At 33.9% G+C, this 6181-nt stretch overlaps 1 long non-coding RNA gene across 2 annotated transcripts in view; it reads left to right on the forward strand.

Moving 5' to 3' along the window:
* Positions 1-3644: 3644 nt before the first annotated feature.
* Positions 3645-6181, forward strand: part of LOC107713047 (uncharacterized) — a 3488-nt gene continuing 951 nt past the window's right edge. Inside the window, exons 1-3 of one of the 2 annotated variants that reach the window (XR_001636856.1) lie at positions 3645-3746; positions 3862-3920; positions 4192-4251. This is a non-coding gene — a long non-coding RNA (uncharacterized LOC107713047). Of the gene's footprint in view, positions 3921-4191; positions 4252-6181 lie in introns of both variants that reach the window. The other variant, XR_001636855.1, reaches the window with a different exon arrangement.

The raw sequence follows: 6181 nt of genomic DNA on the forward strand, positions 1-6181 counted from the left end.
GATGCTGCGATGCTGGCCGTTCCGTACCTTCGATAGCACTTCCTTCATCATAGTGTGAAATCTGATGAAATATATGAGCATACGTGACGTATGCTTGGGGCGGTGCTAAGCGCTATTGGCCAATAAATTGGCCTGATGGTATAAGGGCTTCAGACATTCGTCACACCGGAGGTGTTCCCATAGCGATGACGTCATCGCAGCATCTAGTTCCCTATTCACGGAACCAAGATTACATAGGTAACCGAGATATAAGAGTTACTAATTGCAGGAAGTTGCTTTATGCATCTGGACGCATATAGAGCAAATAATCTTCTGTTGTGTCTTTCCTGTAACACTGAAACTTGGTCCTTTCAGACCAGTCATAATATAAAATGATAAACAGTTGAACACCTGCAAAAGTAATAATAGGATATTTTAAATGGAGAAAACAAATACACATTTGTAAATAAGAAAACACAAAATATATTGAACATATTGAAGAGCAACAAACTACATGTACTAGACAGATGTTGTTTTACATGTTGTTGTTGTTGTTGTTTTTCCCCCAGCAGTATCAAGTAAATACACTCAAACACACTCAGATGTGCAACTCAAATATAGCACTTGATGGTACACAATAATGACTTCTCATCCAGACAGTACTAATTTGCAGTATTATTCATGCAACAAAAATCAAGTAATACAGTAATAAAATAGCCAATACGTTTAAAAAATAGTTTACAACTAGAATAAATTATAATTGGTTTCATATGATTAGACCTTATACCTTTTGAAGCAGCCAAGTTGTATATGCATGTAATTGTGTAGTGTGAACATTTGAAGTCAAGCTCCTCCTATCTGTTACTACACCAATAGTGTCACTATATAACCTGGCTTTGAAAGTAATGGATCAGAGGTCAATAAACAAGTCATTAACAAAAAGTTAAAATAAAAAATTTTCATTCGTGAAATATTTTTTAAATGTGTAAATCGTTTATTTCCTAAGGTTATGTATGATAAGTGAGATCATAACTCACTGAACTCAGAAGGACATGGACTATAGTGGTGGATAACATGAAACATTCTTGAGGACTCAAGTGCACATAAGCAATTCCAAATTGACTACATGCATCAGGCTTGCCTTGGTGTTTGAAAATAAAACAACAAAAACATTATCACTATGGTTGCAATTTTCTGGTTGCAAGCTGTACATTTATAATGTGACACTGACAGGTTAAAGGCTACTGACCTGTGCTGGGTTTGATTTTTAAACACTAGCGGACTGTGTTGAAGGGAATTCCCGACCAACTATTTGAACGTTATAAGAGAATGGTGTGAAAGTCTGCTGGGCAAATCCAACAAAACAAACTTAACCTTCATACTCTCTTCATTTCCTGTTTATGTTCATGGTCTTTGGGGTCAAAGACAAAGACAAAGAGTATGATTCTATATAAAAAAAATAAAAAAATGTAATGATACAAATTATATATCTTTTTTTGTTTTGTTTACTTCTATACGACTTATATGATTTTGCTGTGTTTTGTGGGATATGTACTTATTTACCCATTTAATGCAAAAATACTCAACTACACCTTTAGCTTGTATATGAAAAATTGCATTTAAAAAAAAAATCACTTTAATTTTAATCTTAATTAAATATAAATTGTTCCTGAATATTGATCTAGGTGTTAGGGACAGAAAACTGCCATTTGCTGGTTAGAGAAAATTCTACAGGAATAGTTTTATAAAGAATGTAATATGACCACATATATCCAGGCGAGCCATAGACATACATTCATTTTTCTGTCTGTGGCCAACTGCTCCAACATTTGTAATATATTTTGTGAATTTATGTACATATAAACATGAAATACATTAAAATCAATATTCTGTAAACAAATGTAAATATTTTTTTAAATAAAATAAATATAACTGATTTTATTTGACAAAAAAATTCTTTAAAAATCCTAAATTCTCTGTTGCAGTCACATCTGTATGTGTGTGTGCATGTGTGTATACGTGTGTGCATGTATTAGATCTAGCCTTTTCATATCTGCTTTTGTGGCTTATTTTATTTGCCATATTCTATACAAATGCTTTGTTGCAGACACACATGTTTTGTGTATGTGTGTGAGTGAGCAGTTGTTTTTTTTTGTGTGTGTGAAGAAAAAGATTCTGTAGAAAAAGTCACAAAATCCTAGGTCACTGAGATGAAGGGAGCCATGTTTTTTAACTAAGGAAATTTCAAATGGGGTCAGCGTGACCCCAAATAACAGATTAGGGTTTTAACATAAACTTTATGGCGTTCACTTCATGATGCAGAACATCCATCCTATATGCTGCATCTACAAGAGGCAAGGGATTTTTGCAATCTTGATGCTTGCAATCCATTCCCATTTGAGTAATTTGAAAACTTGAGATCTTGAAAACTCATAAGGTCAGCGACTTGAAGTGGATTTCAAATTCTCATTTAAAAAATGAAATGTGTAAAGGCCACAAAGCTCAAACCACAAGATTGAACACTTTTTTGGGGAAAGAAAGAAATTGTTGCCATTGGAGTACTTGGCTCATCTTTTTCTTCACAACCCACTAGAAAAGAACATGGGGAGACAGGTAAGACATTTCTAATCTCATACATTTAATAAATAAATAATTTATTTTATGAGCAAACATAACATCTATAAACGCACATTGGGTCCATTTGCATAATTATATATATATATAACAGTATTGGGGATAGAGACTGGATTTTCTTTTTTTTTCTTTTTTGTAATATAAAGCAAGGTATCATTATATAAATGTAGCTACATTACATTTTCAATAAATTTTTTACTCGCGTGCTAAACCCGCGAAACCTGGTAGCGGGCATATATTAGGGCCCGTGTCCACCGCGCGCATAGCCCGGCTACATTCTGACACCTGCAGCACTGAGGTAAATATCTTTTTACTCAAACATCTTATTTAAACAAATGTTTAAACATATAACCACAATGTCACGTAAAATATTAAAACAGGACAATTATACAATTATAAAATCAAATTATAAGAACAGTCTGATGTGAAAAACGCGTTTTTTCCTCTCAGGGTAACATCAACGCACGAATGAAACTTAATTAGAGAGTTTAATAAACTGTCCTAAAATTGACGGACTATCTTTACCAGTAAATTTTACATTTTTAATTCTCACACAGAATGGTTTTCCGCCCTTTTTGTTCCTTTTCCTCTAGTCTGTATCGTTCGTTAACCATAAAATGCCGTTAAATGCCGTTAGGCTGACTGTGTGACGTCATTTACGCTAACGGAATGAGCAGAGAAGCTCATTCGTTTCAGGATTATGTCTGTCATGTTAACATTACTATAAAATAAATAAAGACACAATTTTAAATATTATTATCACTATTATTTATATTATTATAGCAGCCAGTCAACGGAGAAGGGCACCAGTCTCGCTGGCTTGGCTTTGAGCGCGCGAGGTGCCCTTTTCCGTTGACTTGCACGTTGAGAGAGGCCGAAAGACTAGTCATTTTAAAAGAATAATAATAATAATAATAATAATAATAATCTCAACTTTGAATAATACAGTCACATGTTTCTGTTACTTAATAGTTGATAGGGGTTTAATGTAATAAAATCTATTCTCTGTGCATTCTTATCTCATCGGTGCTTTTTCAGATGTTATAGGCTACATATTCATTAATCAGAGCCTTTTTAATTTATACCATGAAAATAACTCTTCTTTTTTCAGTGTTGTCTGCCGTCTGGTTTTTGTAAGTGATCAGTCTAGCACCTCTTAATGATCAATAAAAACTGAATAGCATTTTTAATTCATAAAGACATTTGCAATATTTCAAAATCATGTTTTTTTTGTTTTTTTTTAATCAGCTGCTGAATACCACCCCAAGGGCTCTTTTCAGAATCACATACCCATCGTCTTTGGCTTTGTAAGTATATTTTGTGACTAACTGACTGACACAGTACCATATTATTTGAGTTTGTGCAGCATCCAGCCTTCACTGTCTTAAGAAAAACATTAAAGGAATAGCTACTTTACAACACAGTCTAGCATCCTGCATCTCTGATTTGCCGTGTTTAAGTTAGTTAATAATGATCAATAAAAAAAAACTGAATACATTTTTTATTTGTGCAATCTCTCACACATTCTACCATGGTTTTTTATTTAAATTTTTCTCCCTTCTGCTTGTGTCTCAACAGCTGCTGAACACCACCCCAAAGGCTCTTTTCAGAGCCATATTTCACATCGTCTTTGGCTTTGTAAGTATATTTTGTCACTAACTGACAGACACCTTCACATTATTTGAGTTTAGATCAATTACAGCAACATTGTACAGCAGCCAGTCTTCACTGTTTTGCACTAATCTGGCCCGCTGCTAATCTGCATCTAAAAAAAAACAGAATTATGAGGTCACCTGCAGGACAATTGGCAGATTACACCTTTAACTTTATTCAAGTGCAATGTGATTATAATTAAAGCTTTTGATTGTACTACATTGTACTTCATAGGGGAAGTCGTGGCCTAATGGTTAGCGAGTCGGACTCATAACCCAAAGGTTGCCTTTCTTTAAAGTGAATTTCGTTTTGTATAAATTGTATCTTTTTTTTAATTGTCATCAATGTTTCATCAACCAACTGTCTAATATATTTAATTTAATATAGGAAGATAACCAAGAACGTCGGATGTGTAATGGATTGAATTGCGTAACAAACAAACAAAAAACTAGCCTCTTGCTTGTTTTTCTACAAAGACCATACACTGAGAAAAAACCCTGTTGGATTAACATAAAAAAAATATGTACATAGGTTGCACATATTAAAATTAGATTTACTCAACATGATTTTTATTGTGAGTAATAGGTGAGCTCATTGTGAACTCAAACTATACTGTGATCCTCACGGTGTGAGTAGTATATGAAATCATTGTGAGTTCAAACGATCGTATAGGCTACACAGCTACTCATTCAACAAATCCCCTGCTCGTATCACCATACGACAAACATTTATATAATTTATTCATTAAAAAACTAAACTCCCAATATATGCTTCAATGCGGTATATAAAGTCGTGAGAGATGCATAATATTGTCGTGAGTTTAATACGTTTAAAAAATATATAGCATGTATTTATCTCATGACATTACAACCTGCATTCAAGCATATGTTATAACTAATCCTGACCGATTAAAATCATTAAACTAAGACATAATTACTTTCCAAGACCACACTGTACACAACTATCAGTCTTTGCATTAATGTTGCAACAGCAACAATACTACTATGGGTTTGTAATACTGTGCATATTACAGACTTACAGACTTTAAGATGATGCTAGGGATGCTCTGATCGATCGGCCAAGTTAGTGAGTACCGATCGAGTCATAAAATGTGATTATCGGCCGATATCGATCTCCGGCCGATCGATCGGAGCATCCCTAGTATGTATACATAGTATGTATTGAGACGCAGGCCAGGCACTGTCTTTACAGCACATGGAGTGTGATAATAGCACACGGAGAATATAACCAATTTAATCTTAGGCTCGGCTATCTATCACTGTTACCGGAAAAACTTTTACCCACCGTGGGCTATTCCGGAAGCCAAAAACCCAGAAGTGTGAAAAAGGCTAATTACACAGGCTGTCAACACACTGCCAACAGGTAAATAATTATTTCTTAAAATGTCTATAAATTTTAACTTTCAAAGTTCCTATCAATCATGTCTTTTTTTTTTTTAGTTTAACAGAACATGTAAGTGTTCAGTTAAAGATACTTCTCTCTCTTCTCCACTAAGTAACAGAAATATTGTATTTATAATCCATATTGTTAGATTTTTAGAAATTATTACTTGGGTTTATGCATGAACAGTAACAACAAGCAAACAAACAAAAGCATTACAGCTACCCCATGACTTTACATAACATTTCCTTTTAACAATGTAAAATGGCGGACTGTCCAGCAGTTAATTGGTTTTCCTTTGCCCGTTCACAGGGGGCGGAGTTTCCAGAGAAAACATGACTAATTTCTAACATTTCAACATGATTAATTCTAAAAGATTGAACATCCTTTAACATTAAATGAATGGCACAAGACTAAAATATGTTTAGATGAGAAACATAAATGAATCATGTAGGAAATACGAAAGGCATTTTTGCAAATTCAACAATCCCCCCATTGCCATTTTTTCAGTGTA

The sequence above is a fragment of the Sinocyclocheilus rhinocerous genome, unplaced genomic scaffold, assembly GCF_001515625.1.
Source record: "Sinocyclocheilus rhinocerous isolate Xijiao unplaced genomic scaffold, SAMN03320098_v1.1 scaffold5743, whole genome shotgun sequence".
Classification (NCBI taxonomy): domain Eukaryota; kingdom Metazoa; phylum Chordata; class Actinopteri; order Cypriniformes; family Cyprinidae; genus Sinocyclocheilus; species Sinocyclocheilus rhinocerous.